Genomic DNA, 16,259 nt, shown 5'->3' with positions numbered 1-16,259 from the left:
TTGATATTATGCATAATCTGTACTAAGGAATTAGCTAAGACAGATGTAAATCACACTGAATTTAAAAAGAATACCATATCTCAGTGATTGTAAATAGTGCTGCTATGAACATGGGGGTACATATATTCTTTCTGATTGGTGTTTCTGGCTTCTTAGGGTATATTCCTAGGAGTGGGATCACTGGGTCAAATGGCAGTTCCATTTTTAACTTTTTGAGGTAACACATAGTGTTTTCCATAGTGGCTGCACCAGTCTGCATTCCCACCAGCAGTGTACTAGAGTCCCCTTTTCTCCCCACCCTCACCAACACTTGTTGTTTGATGATTTGTTGATGGCAGCCATTCTGACAGGTGTGAGGTGATACCTCATTGTTATTTTAACAGCCTAAGTGTCCATCAATAGATGAGTGGATAAAAAAGCTGTGGTACATTTACACAATGGAATACTATGCAGCTGTAAAAAAAAGAAGGATCTCTTACTCTTTGTAACAGCATGGATGGACCTGGAGATAATTATGCTAAGTGAAATAAGCCAGACAGAAAGACATACACCATATGGTCTCATTTATATGTGAAATCTAATGATCAGAATAAACCGACAGACAACATAGAACCACAAGCATAGATACATGGAGCAGACTGACAGAGTTCAGAGGGGAGGGAGAGGGGGTACTGGAGGAAAGAAGGTGAAAAAAATAGCCAAAGAACATATATGCATAGCACATGGACACAGACAACGGTGTGGTGATGGTCAGAGAGAGGGTGTGTAAAGGGGGAGAAAGGGGGGTACATCTGTAATAATGTCAACAATGAAAGAAGACATATTTAAAATAATTTTATATGTTATATAAAATATATAAAAACACTATAAAGGTGGCAGATGGTTAAAAATGGCCATCTCTTGGAGTTAAGGTAAGGCAACATTTGTTTAAAAAATACATGTTGTTTTAGAATAAATATTAACAGATATAAATTTGTTTAGAATACATATAAATTTGAGACAGCGTGGAGGGACCTGGAGAGTATTATGCTAAGTGAAATAAGCCAGTCACAGAAAGGCAAGTATCACATGATCTCATTTATATGTAGAATTGAATGAACAAAATAAACTGAAAAACAAAATAGATCCAGAGACATGGAAGCAGGGAACAGGCTGAAGAATCTCAGAGGGAAGAGGGGAGAGGGAGCGGAAAGGGATAAACCAAAGAACTGATATACATATATGCATAACCAATAGATACAACCAATAGTGTGGTGAAGGCAGGGGTGGGGGTGGGATGAGTGGGGTCAATGGGGGACAAAAGGGATAATATGTTATACTTTCAACAATGAGGATAAATTTCTTTTTTTTTTATCCTCACCTGAGGACATTTTTCCATTTTTTCTTCAGATAGAGTGGGAGGAAGAGAAAGAGAGAGAGAAACATCGATGTGAAAGGGACACATCAACTGGTTGCCACCTGTATGACCCAACCAGGGCCGGGGACAAACTGCAACTGATGTATGTGCCCTTAGCGGGAACCAAACCTAGGTCTCTCTGGACTGGAGGCTGAAGCTCTAATCGCTGAACCAAACTGGCCAGGGCAGGATGATTTTTTTTTAAATATGTTTTTATTGTCCAGCTGGTGTGGCTTAGCAGTTGGGCATTGAGCCATGCACCAAGAGGTCGCCAGTTCGATTCCCGGTCAGGACACATGCCCAGGTTGTGGGCCCAATCCCCAGTGGGGGGCATGCAGGAGGCTGCCAATCGATGTCCTCTCTCACTGATGTTTCTCTTTCTCTCTCCCTCTCCCTTCCTCTCTCTCTAAAAATCAATAAAGAAAAAAAAAATTTAAAGACCAGGTTAAAAAATGCTTAAAAATTACCCAATCGTCTATTGAAGGACAGGTCTGTTGTTTCTATGTCTTGGTCATTGTAAATAATGCTGCAATGCCCTGGCCGGTTTGGCTCAGCGGTTAGAGCGTCGGCCTGCGGTCCTGAGAGGCCCCGGTTCGGTTCCCGCTAAGGGCACGTACCTCGGTTGCAGTTTGTCCCCGGCCCTGGTCGGTTGTGCGGGTGGCAGCCACTCGATGTGTTCCTTTCACATCGATGTTTCTCTCTCTCTCTCTGTTCCTCTCTCTCCCTCCCACTCTACCTGAACAAAACATGGAAAAATGTCCTCGGGTGAGGATAAAAAAAAAAATAATAATAATAATGCTGCAATGACCACAGAGGTGTATGTATCTTTGCAAAAAAATTGTTTTCCAATGTTTTGGGTAGATACCCAGAAGAGGGGTTGCTGGTTCATAAGGTAACTCTATTTTTAATTTTTGAAAAATCTCCGTACTGTTATCTGTAGTGGCTGTACCAGTTTACATTCCCACCAGCAGTGAATGAGGGATCCTTTTTCTCTACAACCTAGATGTGGTACCTATAGAAAATGGAATACTAACCACTCAGCCATAAGAAAAGATGAAATACTGCCATTTGCAACAACATGGATGGGCCTTGAGAATATCATGCTAATTGAAATATGTCAGAAAAAGCTAAGAACCATATGATTTCACTCATATGTGGGATATAAACTGAAACTCATACACAGACGAGAGTATGGTGGTTACCAGAGGGAAGGGGGTGGGAGGTAGTAAAGGGGGAAGGGGGCCAAATGTATGGTGATGGAAGATGATTTGACTCTGGGTAGTGGACACACAATGCAGTATACTGATCGTGTATCATAGAAATGTACATTTGATTCTATACAATCTTATTCATCAATGTAACCCTAATACGTTTAATAAAAATTAATTAAAAATTAATAAAACAACTCTCAATAACTTCACATTTTTAAAAGTTTGTGGTGAGCAGAATGACTCCCAGGTCTACTAAGTCAACTGGTTTCTATGTTGCTCTGACCAGAAACATCCTTTGGCAAAATTATTGAATAAGTGTTTTCAAAAATCACTTTGTTGTTTTTATTTTTATTTTTATTTTTATTTTATTACTTTATTTTATTTTTATCCTCACCCGAGGACATTGTTTCCATTTTTTGTTCAGATAGAGTGGGAGGGAGAGAGAGAGAGGAAGAGAGAGCAAGGGAGAGAGAAACATCGACGTGAGAGGGACACATTGAGTGGTCACCACCTGCATGACCCCTCCGAGGTACAAACTGCAACCGAGGTACGTGCCCCTGGCAGGAACTGAACCCTGGTCTCTCTGGACCGCAGGCTGACGCTCTAACCGCTAAGCCAAACCGGCCAGGGCCACTTTGTTGTTTTTATATTCACCTCCATTTTTTATCCTCTCTCCTCTCTTGAGGGAGTTCGGTGTTCTCATACCACTTTGAAAGAGAAAAATAATTAAGTAAGCTAATTTTCAATAAATTTTCTGAGATAAAACACTTTTGACTAATGTAAACAGAATCAAGGGAAAACTTTATGAGCATTAGCTAAAATTGATTAATCGAATGATTTTCTACACTTCTTTCAACAATGACTGTTTCAAGTGATATAAATTATGGAAGTTATTTTTACATTATTTCCAATAATATGAATACAATAGGACATAAACTTTTCATAAAGGGTTTACAGTAGGAAGACTTTAAATAATTTCTCTTTTTTTTCTTTTATTTTGTGGGTGGGTGTGTTCATGCTCCATTTGACTCTTTGGCTTCCTTTGAAAATTGATCACTGATCTTTAATAATGATTATGGCCCGGCTGGTGTGGCTCAGTGGTTGAGCACCGACCCATGCACCAAGAGGTTGCCAGTTTGATTCCTGGTCAGGGCACATGCCCAGGTTGTGGGCCCGATCCCCAGTGGGGGGCACGCAGGAGGCGGCCAATCAAAGTTCTCTCTCATCGATGTTTCTATGTCTGTCTCTCTCTCTCTCTAAAATCAATAAAGAAAAAAATGATTATGACTATAGGTCTTCCTCAACCCTGACCTACTTCACACTGTCTTTCAAAAACAGCATTGAGCCCTGGCCAGTGTGACTCAGTTGGTTGGAACGTTGTCCAGTACACCGAAGGGTTGCAGGATTTGATTCCCAAACAAGGCACATGCCCAGGTTGCATGTCCGATCCCCAGGCATGTAGGGGAGGCAACTGATTGATGTGTCTCTTGCACATTGATGTTTCTCTTTCTCTCCCTTCCTCTCTCTCTGAAATAAAAAAAAAGAAAGAAAGCATTGATTGCAAGCAAGAAATCTTGCTATAAAAAAGAACTGTGGCCCTGGTCGGTTTGGCTCAGCGGTTAGAGCGTCGGCCTGCGGTCCGGAGAGACCCAGGTTCGGTTCCCGCTAAGGGCATGTACTTCGGTTGCCGTTTGTCCCCGGCCCTGGTTGGTCGTGCGGGTGGCAGCCACTCGATGTGTCCCTTCACGTCGATGTTTCTCACTCTCTCTCCTTTCCTCTCTCTCCCTCCCATTCTATCTGTACAAAAAATGGAAAAATATCCTCAGGTGAGGATTAAAAAAAAAAAAAAGAACTGTGAACTGCAAGCAAACAGCTCTTTACCAGTGCAAATGAAGCTACCTTTGTTTCTCTTTTTCTAAACAGGTATTTTTTTCCCTGGGTTGCACTACAGCAGGATATCAACTTTCCTGACTGGGATAGATGCAGGAAGCTTTGTAATTCCTTAACACACTTTCAGTTTTATGTAAATATGGAGGTACCATGAAAAATAAAATTAGCAACAACAAAAAATCCCACTAGATTGCTTAATACTCGGTACAAACATACAGACTCAAAACACATCCAGAGGAACTAATAAGTAACCTGTAAAAAATAAACCCATTAGGCTATCAGCAGATTTCTCAGCAGAAACTGTACAGGTCAGGAAAGAGTAGAATACATAGTCAAAGTATATTGATTGTACACCCTCACCCCTCATAATCTATATAGTACTGAAAGTCCTAGCTAGAGCAATTAGGCAAAACAAAGAAATAAGAGACATCCAAATCAGAAAGGAAGAAGCAAAATTGTGTCTGTTGGCATATGATATGATTTCATGTATAGAAAATCCCAGAAACAAACAAAAAAAACTGTTGAAACTAATAAGTGATTTTAATAAAGTTGCAGAATACAAAATCAAGATACAGAGGTTTATTACATTTCTTTAACCTAATGATGAAACATCTAAAAAAGAAATAAAGAAAACTACCCCATTCACAATAGCATCAAAAACAGTAAAGTACTTAGGGGCAAACTTAACCAAGGAAGTAAAAGATCTGCAGAATGAGAACTGTAAGACTTTGCTGAAGGAAATAAAAAATGATACAAACAAATAGAAAAACATCTTGTGTTCATGGATTGGAAAAATTAATATTGTTAAAATATCCATACTACCCAAAGCCATCTGCAGAATCAATGCAATACCCATCAAAATATAAGAGGAATTTTTCACAGAAATGGAAAAAACTATCACAAAATTTGTGCTGAATCACAAAAGACCTAGAATAACCAAAGCAATTCTAAGAAAGCAAAACAAAGCCAGAGTGTCATGTTTCCTGATGTCAAACTATACTACAAAAATACAGTAATAAAACATCATGGTGCTGGCACAAAAATAAACACATAGACAAATGGAAGAAAATAGCCCCAAATTAAAGCCCAGCACATACCATCAACTAATACTTAACAAGTGAGCCAAGAACACCCGATGGGAAAAGGATAGTCTCTTCAACAAGTTATTCTAGGCAAACTGGTGAAGCACATGCAGAATGATGCAAATGGACCCCTATCTTACACCACTCACAAATATTAACTCAAAATAGAATGAGATTAAGTTCCAGCAAAAGTATGCACAGGTAATTTTAAAATTACAATTGGTGTTTTAGTCTGGATTGTGTTCTTTAGTCTTTTTAACCTTATAACATGATTTTAATTAGTATGCTTCATTCAATTCATAATTGTGCACTCCAACAGATAAAACCCTCTTAAGCTGAAAGAGGATATTTCAGTTCAACTACATGTGTTTAAATTGCAGTTAGATGCGTTGTGTATTTCATAGTCCAGTTTGACAGAGGATTTACAGAAGCTGTTGGCAAAAGAATTAAAAAATCATGAGCCCCTCCCAATATTAGAAAGTTACATTTTCAGTATTAAGCAAAGAGCACAAAAGTGCATATAGCATAAGTCTAAATATTTATAATGTATACATCAAACTGTGGATATAGCTTGGCCTGTGGCTCATGTATCCAAACCAGACCCTGTAGCCTGCTTCCCAGGAAAAGCCCTGAAGAACTGGAGGCTGTACCCAGTCAAGAGAGCCTGAGGGTCAGTTCGAATTTTCTGGATCAGAACAAGATGGAAACCAAGAACAACTGTGGCTGGCTCTCCTGGGAAGCAACTGAAACTAAGAAAACCTCAGTTCTAAGATAGCAATAACAAAGAAGAAAATATATTGAGAAATGTAAACACAAGACTCTTAAAATATTGAGATATAATTAATTTTGCAACAGTGAAGGCTACAATAATGACTGCCTCTATTATACAAAAGAACATGTTCAGGAATATAAATTTATTTCAGTATAAATGATCAATATGTAGTACAAAATATCCTATTACAGACTTAAAATTTTTTTTCTTTATTGATTTTAGAGAGAGAGGAAGGAAGAGGGAGATAGAAACATCAATGAGAGAGAACATTGATTGGCCGCTTCCTGCACGCCCCACACTGGGGATCAGATCCACAACCTGGGCATGTGCCCTGACCGGGAATCGAACCAGTGACCTCTTGGTACATGGGTCGATGCTCAACTACTGAGCCACACCAGCCAGGCTATATAAATAAATTGTTTAGAAGTCAGATTATAGCATTTGTAAGAGATAGGTTTATGGGGGGGAAAAAATTGCAGTTTTATTTAGGATATATAACTTTTAAAATAGATCTGTCAAACTTTTGCAATGTACACTTTAAAGACTTATCCAAGTAAATATAAGGAAAAATGAAGGAAAGCATGAGACTCAGCAAATATACATGGGAAATAGTATACCTCTTAAATACGAAGTCATTATCAATGATGACTTTGAGAGGGAGAAAAAAGGTATTATAGTCCCCAATTATTTTCTTCCATTTTGTAGAATGTTTGCTCCTGATTCATACTCTTTGATATTGATAACTAGAAATCCAAGATATTGCTTATAACAAGTGATGAACAATGGCAACAAGAAACCCCGGAATGTATTGTGGTTTATTTGCAATTAATCTCATTTGGGAACAAAAATTACCAAGATGAAAGAACATTTAAATAACTTTTCTCCTAATCTGTCGCTGAAAAACAAGTCAACAGTAAAGTAGAAACAGATAGCATTTATGCTTTTCAAGAATGAAAAATTTTTTGTTGTCTTGTACATTTTTTCTTCCCCTCAATTATACTCTCTCAACTATTTCATTTATTTATTTATTTATTTATTTATTTATTTATTTATTTATTTATTATATAGTATACTGTTTTATAGGAATATATGTTTGCATGGGTAAATAATGAACATTTTTCTAATCCTTGAACTCTTACGTATAGTAGTAGAAATGGGATAAAGAAGTACTAAAGCAGATTTAAATCTTTGATTTTGTACATTTATTTTGATGCTTTTTAATATATATTCTGCCTATGGAATTTAGAAATTTCATTGAACTCATTTTTTATTTGGGTGTGTGTATGTAATAAAATCTGAAAACCCCCAAACTAGATACCAACAACAATGTTTTAATGTGCTGCTGAAAACCAACTCCCCTTCATCAGAACATTTTTATAAAATGCTAGTTCTTTTGAATGTTATCTTCCAAAGTCAGCTGTCCTTTAAAATAACTTTTTGAGTTATTACTGTTAGAGATGAGGCCAGATTAACTAGAAAACACTTTTTACTGCAGTCCTGAAAACTCAGTTTTACTGCCTATTCCTGACCCGTTGTAAACATAGTGATATCCCAACAAGTAGGAAAAGCTCAGATCAATCTTCATTTTGGCCTTGGGAACACACTTGAAAGAATAGATGTAAGTGAATTTAAGGGAACTGCACATTGAGAAAAAGGTTTAAGTGATTGCACATTTTTACTTAAAGGCAAATTAAATGATATAGTGTTGAATCATGAAATTATTCTTATACTTTTGAAACAAACTACTTATGCTAAGGTGTTGTCCCAACTGAAAATAACCATTATCTGAAATGTTAACATTCTTGACTACAGTAGGAAAATTTTTAAATGGTTAGGCATACAAAAGGAGATCTGACCATAAATTACTTTCTATCTTTACCAAAGAAATAGTCTTTCAGCATTATATTAGTATACATCTCCCCTACTCACACACAACAGAAGACACATTTTTTGAAAACAAGCAGAATGATCAGAAAAATTAATTTTCATTCCCATGTAAGTAATATACATTCAATCTATACACATTTTCTCCCTAGAAAAAAAATTAAAAATTTAATTCATCCTCACCTTGTTCAAATTTATCTATTAGGTTATTTTTCAAATTAGACTTGGTAGAAAAATTAATACCCAAATGTACATAGTTGCTTCTATAACATGAAAATGAGTGAAACTTTGTTAAACCCTAAATGTTAGAATACCAAGTAGCATTTCACCCACTCTATTTCATCCACAAAAATAAACACTTGTATAATTTTTCTTCGTATCTTTGTTATGTCAAAATAAATAATTCATTATGAGCTAAGGAAATTAACACTGTTTGATTCTTTCTAGCAGGAAAGCAGATCAACATCAGTTTGCATTCTGTGGCCACGACAATAGGAGAAAATGACCCTTCAACTCCCATTTACTCCAGCTTATGCATTTATGGCCCCAAATATCTTGCGTGTGAATTCTGTGCTTTGATCATTTCAAATCGAAGTCTCTCTTGACAAGATAGGGGGTCAAAACCTACCAGGAAATAGGTAGCTCTGGAGATGCTGATTTCATTGCACTGTATACCCCACACACGCATCTCCCTTCTTTTGGTTCTCCCTTGGACCGAGCCAAGCTCGGTGGTACAGACATGCGTAGTAGAACTGTTTATAGCTGAAGTCATCTTCTGATTGGCAGTTGAATACCAGCACTACCCCAAGATGTGACAATTTATTTTTTGCAAATACTTGGCAAACACTAGTTCCACGATGAATTGATATAGAAGAGCTTATAGGCAAAAAGTATGTGGTGAGGAGATGAATAGTGATGATTCTCACTCAGATTGAAGAATTTATACCCAAGTGCTGGCTTAGATGTTAAGGTTATCTTTAACATTTCTTGTGTACTGTTTTCAATGCTGTTATCCATTCATTTATTCCTACTTCCAAGTTTAAGCACCTAATATCTCATACCTCCCCCAGACAAATCTGATGCCTTAATTAGATACAACGCTATGGGTTTATTATGCCAATGGAACGTAATGTCTAATGTAAGTGGTTGAGAATATTTGCATTATACAGTACAGTTGTTTCTCTCTACTTTAATATTAGGAAATCTAGATTCTATCTTGAGTCAGTAAGAAAGCTATTTCAATGGACTTTCCTACACATACAGCTAGTTCAGATCATAAATAACATTTCCTTCATATATATTATATAAATCATCCTATTTTGAAGTTTTCCACTTTTAAACTGTTTGAGAAGCACGTTTTAAACAAAATAAATACACCTACTTTTTAAAAATATGTTTTTATTGATTTTTTTTTTTTTTTTTTTTTTTTAGAGAGAGAGGAAGGGAGAGAGATAGAAGCATCAATGCGAGAGAGAAACATTGATCGGCTGCCTCCTGCACGCCCCCTACTGGGGATGGAGCCCACAACCCGGGCATGTGCCCTGACCAGGCATTGAACCAGAGTCTCTCAGTCCATGGACCGATGCTCAGTCCACTGAGCCACACCAGCCGGGCAATACACCCATTTTGATTGTACAGATCTATGAGTATTGACATGCAGTTTTCATAACATTCTTTTATAATTACTTAAATAATAATATCAGTAAATTATCTCTTTGCCATTTTAAATAATCAGATTGGCTTGAATTTTATCATTTTCATTAATCTTTTAGAAAACCTCTTTTGTTTATATTAAGTCCTTCTATCTCCCATTGCTTTTCTATCTTGTTGATTTCCACTCATTGTCATTATTTCTTTTCTTCTACTTGCTCTGGAATTTTGGATTCAATTTGCTGCTCTTTCTAGATTTGTGAAATTAAGTTGAGAGCATTGATTTTCAACATTTCTCCTATTCTAAAAAGAGCATTTAAAGCTATAAATTTTTGTTCAAGTTCCATTTTTATTTCATGTGACAAATTTTAATTTATTGTGTTTTCTTTTTCATTCAGTATTCATTCAAAAATATTTAACTTATAATTTCTTCTTTGACCCATGGGTTATTTAAAAGTGTTGTTTAATTTCCAGATACTTGGGGATTATCCAGACATCTTATTATCATTGACTTCTATTTTAATTCCACTGTGGTCAGAGGTCATACTCTGTATTATTTTAAACCTTGTAAGTTCAGTGACACTTGTTTTATGTCTCAGCATATGATCTATCTTGGGGAATATTTCTTGTGCACTTAAAAATAGCTTATTCTGGCCCTGGCCGGTTTGGCTCAGCGGTTAGAGCGTCCACCTGCGGTCCGGAGAGACCCGGGTTCGGTTCCCGCTAAGGGAACGTACCTCGGTTGCAGTTTGTCCCCGGCCCTGGTTGGTCGTGCAGGTGGCAGCCGCTCGATGTGTCCCTTTCACATCGATGTTTTCCTCTCTCTCTCTTCCTCTCTCTCCCTCCCACTCTGTCTGTACAAAAAATGGAAAAATGTCCTCGGATGAGGATTGAAAAAAAAAAAAAAAAGGCTTATTCTGTTATTGTTGGGTTTATTGTTCTACTAATATCAACTAGGTAAATGTGGTTGATAGTATTGAAGTTTCCTCTATCTTTAATGACTCTGTCTACTTATTCTACTTACTACTGACAGGGCAAAGCTGAAACCCTATAGTTATGTATTTATTTATTATTCAGTCCTTTTTTGCTTAATGTGCCTTGAAGCTCTGTTATATGCATACACATATAGAATTGCATATCTTCCTGGGGAATTGACCCTTTTTACCATTATAAAATCTCTCTCTTTATCCTTGCCCTAAACTTTACTTAGATTTCTACTAAAACAGCAACTCCAGCTCTCTTATGATTACTGTTTAAATACTATCTTTTTTTTTCTTCTGTCATTTCACTTAGAACTTATTTGTCAATGAATATTTATTTATTTATTTTTACTTGATACATTTTTATTAATTTTTTTTTCTGTTGACATTATTACAGGTGTCCCCCTTTACCCCATTTCTGCCCACCTCCCCCCATCCCCTCTCTTGGCCTTCACCAAACTATTATTTTTTTGTAGACAATATGTTTAGTCTTGCTTTTATACCCAGTGTGACAGCTCTGCTTTCTAATCATGTTCAATATAATTATCAACAGGTCTGTGTTTGTCAGTCATCTATATTTGTTTCATATTTCTGTCTTTTACTCTTTCATTTTTCATCTTTTTCTGCCTTGTTTTAGATCAATTGAGCATTTTAGGTAATTGATTTGTCTGGAAAGCATTAACGCAATAGGCCTGAGTTGCTTAAATCTTGCACAATCTCAGGGGGACTTGTTTACATAAGTGGTCCTTGTCAAGTTCCTAAGAGCTGAGGTTTTTTTGTTTTGTTTTGTTTTGTTTTGTTTTTTATCCTCACCGGAGGACATTTTTCCACTTTTTGCTCAGGTAGAGTGGGAGGGAGAGAGAGAAACAGAGAGAGAGAGAGAAACATCGACGTGAAAGGGACACATCGAGTGGCTGCCACCCGCACGACCAACCAGGGCCGACAAACTGCAACCGAGGTACGTGCCCTTAGCGGGAACCGAACCCGGGTCTCTCCGGACCGCAGGCCGACGCTCTAACCGCTGAGCCAAACCAGCCAGGGCAGAGCTGAGGTCTTTGAATGTTCCCTATACTACTAACTGACAAGGATGGTTTGTTCTCTCACAGTCTTGAACTGTGCTATACCGGTTTGTCTAAAGTGTTTGTGCAAACAGTGTAATCTGCGGTGAACACACGCTTTCTTTCTGGGATTCTGGAGTTCTGTAAGCAGGCTCAGTCATGAAGAGACTGTGTGCCCACTTGAGCACCTCCCCCCAAAAAACCTGGACTGGGCTCAGAAGAATTTCCTTGGCAGAAAACACTTCAAACTTATTACTGCAATGGCTTTTAAAAATTCACACTTGGTATCTTCTAGATACCAAATACAGCCTGGTGGCTTTTTTCCCCATTATTATTCCTGTTTATTTTCTTTCATTGTAATAAATCATATTTATGAGTATAATGACTTTCAAGTCTTGTGGTTTTTATCAGTGAATCACCAAACCTAAGAGTGGTATTGGAAACAACTGATACACAATTTTATCCATACTAGCTCTGCTTCCTCATCTTTTTTTTAACTTTTTAAAAATTTTAAATTAAAGATGTCCCTCCTTTTCCCCCCTTTAACACCCTCTTTCTTGCTCCCGCATCCCCCATCCAAACCCCCCGCCTTCAAAGTACTATTGTCTGTGTCCATTGATTGTGCATATATGTATATAAGTTCTTTGGTTTATCTCTTCCCACCCCTCCCACCTCACTTTCTTCTGAGGTTTGTCAGTCTGTTCCCTACTTCCACGTCTCTGGGTCTATTTTGTTCATCAGCTAATTTTGTTCATTATAGTCCACAAATAAGTGAGATCATTTGATACCTATCTTTCTCTGAATGCTTTATTTTGCTTTTGCTTAGCATAATGCTCTCCAGGTCCCTCCATGTTGTCTCAAAGGGCAAGAGATCCTTCTTTTTCACAGCTGCATAGTATTCCATTGTGTATATGTACCACACTTTTTTATCCACTCATCTGATGGACACTTGGGCTGTTTCCAGATCTTAGCTATTGTAAATAGCACTGTTATAAACATAGGGGTGCATATATTCTGATTGGTGTTTGAGGGTTCTTAGGATATATTCCTAGAAGTGGGATCACTGGGTCAAATGTGTTTCTTTGTTGTTTTATTAATAGCTGCTGTAGAGTTTTCAATAGTTATCTTTAATTTATTCCATTTACCTTAAATATCATTATACTACTTCATGTGTAATATAAGAAAACATATAACATAATAATTCTACTTTTCCCTACTCTTTTTTCCAAATATTATAGATCTTTATTTTTTCTTATATGACATCCAACTTTGCTCATAATGAAACTGAGTTTTTCCTCTTAATGATAATAGTACACATTGTAGATAACATTACAAAATTGCTACATAACAGTAGATCAAAGGTTGTTCTAATTTTGGCATTTTTCCCCATGGTATTTTTTCTGTCGTTGACTCTATTACAGATGTCTTCCATCCCCCACCTCCTTTGCTCACCTCTACTCAGCCCTCGCCACCCCTCCCCTGGCCTTCACCACTCTGTTGTCTGTGTCCATGGGCTGTGCATATATGTTTGTATTACTTATATAATTACAAATTGAAGTCATTTTCAAAACATTGGCATCAATAAGCTAAGCCTGTATCTTAAATTATTAAAACATAAGTTATTACTTAATAATAGATATCGTTCATTTTAACATAATGTACATCTATGTTTTAAGCATACTATCCATCAAATATAAAATTAACTTTTTGGCAATAAGTACTGTCAAAAGAGAGACTAATGTATTATTATAAGAAAAATTTCAAAAATTAAATTGACTAATGAAGGTAATGCGGAAAAACGTACATGAGATAACTATATTCTGATTAAATAATTGAACTCTTGATATACTGAAGTGAAATACCATGTGCATTCTAGTCCGGAATATTGTTATAAAAAGGGTTTTGAATTTGGGGCATTTTCAAATAACTATTGTGAAAGAACTTTCTGATGATTGTGTAACATCTGCTTTGTCCGTCTCTTAACTGCTACAGAGTAAAAATTTGAATGTTTAAAATTAAATTTCCAGAATGGTGCAGATGAGGCTCCCACCGTGGTTACATTGGCATTTACATGAGCCATTGAATGACACACTTACATTACTCAATAATATTTTATTTAAACAATTTTAATTATAAAAATAAGTACCAAGTCCAACTTTACCAAGTGGTGGGTAATTGAACATTTAGGCACACATGTTTTTATGGAAAACAAATATATTTTCTCTCCTGTCTCATTACCAATTCCACTCTAATGGGAAAGGCACTTAAATGTATGAAATATATTTTATATTGAAAATGAATTTGTATTAAACTTTCCATTAAGACAGCTACATTGCCTTGAGCCAAGAAGGGTGTGGAATATTTGAAGTTCCTGAAAACTCCATTAAACATAAGTCTGGCTGTGATTTGGTGTCTCTAAGCCAATAGTCATTCAAATCCAAGTTAAAGCCTGAGTTAAAGATGAGCAACTTGAGATAAAACTGGCAAATCTTTCTTTTCAGTTAATTGGTTAATTGCTATAATTGGCAACTATAATAAGAACATATCATCTTCAGTTTCAAATGATTATATTGTAGGTTGTCTAAGTAAAGAAGGGACAGATGATAGATTCCTTAAATTCTGAATTTCAGGGAATCTGGCCAGAAAGAATGTGTTTCAGAGACTTGGCAGGGAATATCTAGATTAGCTCCTAAATAGGAAATCATTTAAGGGAAGCAGATGCTTTATGATTCTCTTGGTAATAGGTATTTTTACTTTCCCTGTTTATAGTTTGCAAAGTGATGTGTATTCAGTGAAATTAACATCAAAGCTAAGATAAGTTATATAAAGATATTCTGAAGAACTAAGAGGCAGAAAAAAAGTCTTAGTTAAATTGCTGTGAAACTAATGAAAGAAATATCTGGTTAAAATGTTAATTTGATCCAATTCTAGGTAAACAGGTAGTACTCAAGCTGATACATTGTTTCTGCTAAACTAAGTATTCCAAGATCTGGTGGGAGAGATACTGAGATAATTTCAGCATCTAAAAAGTTCTCGATGTCAGGGATTGGGGTGTTCATCTCTTATATTTATCCATAATCATCCAGTAGCATTAATTACTCTTGGCTGGCTGACGATAGGAATGTAAATTATATTCTTGTATGTTTATTATTGCATTTTGCATTCGATTATTTGAACTATTCAAATATCTCTTTGAGCCCTGGCCGGTTTGGCTCAGTGGTTAGCAGGTCAGCCCACAGACCAATGAGTCGCGGGTTTGATTCCGGTCAAGGGCACGTGCCTCAGTTGCAGTTTGTCCCCGGCCCTGGTCTGGTCGTGCAGAAGGCAACCAGTTGATGTGGCTCTATCACATCGATGTTTCTCTCTGTCTCCCTCTCTCTCCCTCTATCTGATGATAGAAAAGTATCCTCAGGTGAGGACTAAAAAAATAAAATAAGAATAAATAAATAAATATCTCTATGATGTATTGATTTGAAAAGAGAGGGGAAGAAATGAAAAGAAACTTACCACTCAAACAAGCCTATCTGATATATGTTAATAATATGTTGTTTCCCTGGCTGGTTTGGCTCAGCGGTTAGAGCGTCAGCCTGTGGTCCAGAGAGACCCAGGTTTGGTTCCTGCTAAGGGCACGCACCACAGTTATAGTTTGTCCCTGGTCGTGGTTGGTCGTGCGGGTGGCAGCCACTCGATGTGTCCCTTTCACATCGTTTCTCTCTCTCTTTCTCTCTCTTCCTCTCTCTCCCTCCCACTCTGTCTGAACAAAAAATGGAAAAATGTCTTTGGATGAGGATACAAAAATAAATAAATAAAATAATACGTTGTTTTTCAGGCCATAACTCTTATTCTCATTTGTTATTTAAATTAATTGAACATATTTTCATAGTGAGGAAATATGAAATCCAATTCAAACCCATAATTTAAGTTTCTATTGTAGTAAAGTCCATGGTATTTCTTTGTGAGACCACTGGCCATATTTTTTGCATATGAGTAAATATATGTAGTATACATAAATCAATCAACTAGATATATTGAGTACAAACTCTAGGATGGTTATCGTGAGTGATGAAGAGCAGCCCTTATGAAACCTAAAATGTTGTTGGAGTACAAAAACTAAATCATGTCACATGATTAGAACAAGGAATTACTACATTTTGTGGTTTTGATAATTATTAACACTAAGATTCAATCATTTGCATCTTTAGCTAAATTTATTCCTAGGCATTTTATCCTTTTTGAAGAAATTGTGAGAAAAAAAGAGATAGGACCCAAATAAATAAAATTAGACATGAAAGAAGAGCTGTAACAACTGACACCAAAGAAATGCAAAGGATTGTAA

Source organism: Molossus molossus, unplaced genomic scaffold, assembly GCF_014108415.1.
Source record: "Molossus molossus isolate mMolMol1 unplaced genomic scaffold, mMolMol1.p scaffold_m16_p_2, whole genome shotgun sequence".
Taxonomy (NCBI): Eukaryota; Metazoa; Chordata; class Mammalia; order Chiroptera; family Molossidae; genus Molossus; species Molossus molossus.
The sequence above is the reverse complement of the archived record's forward strand: the minus strand, read 5'-3'. Positions refer to the sequence as shown.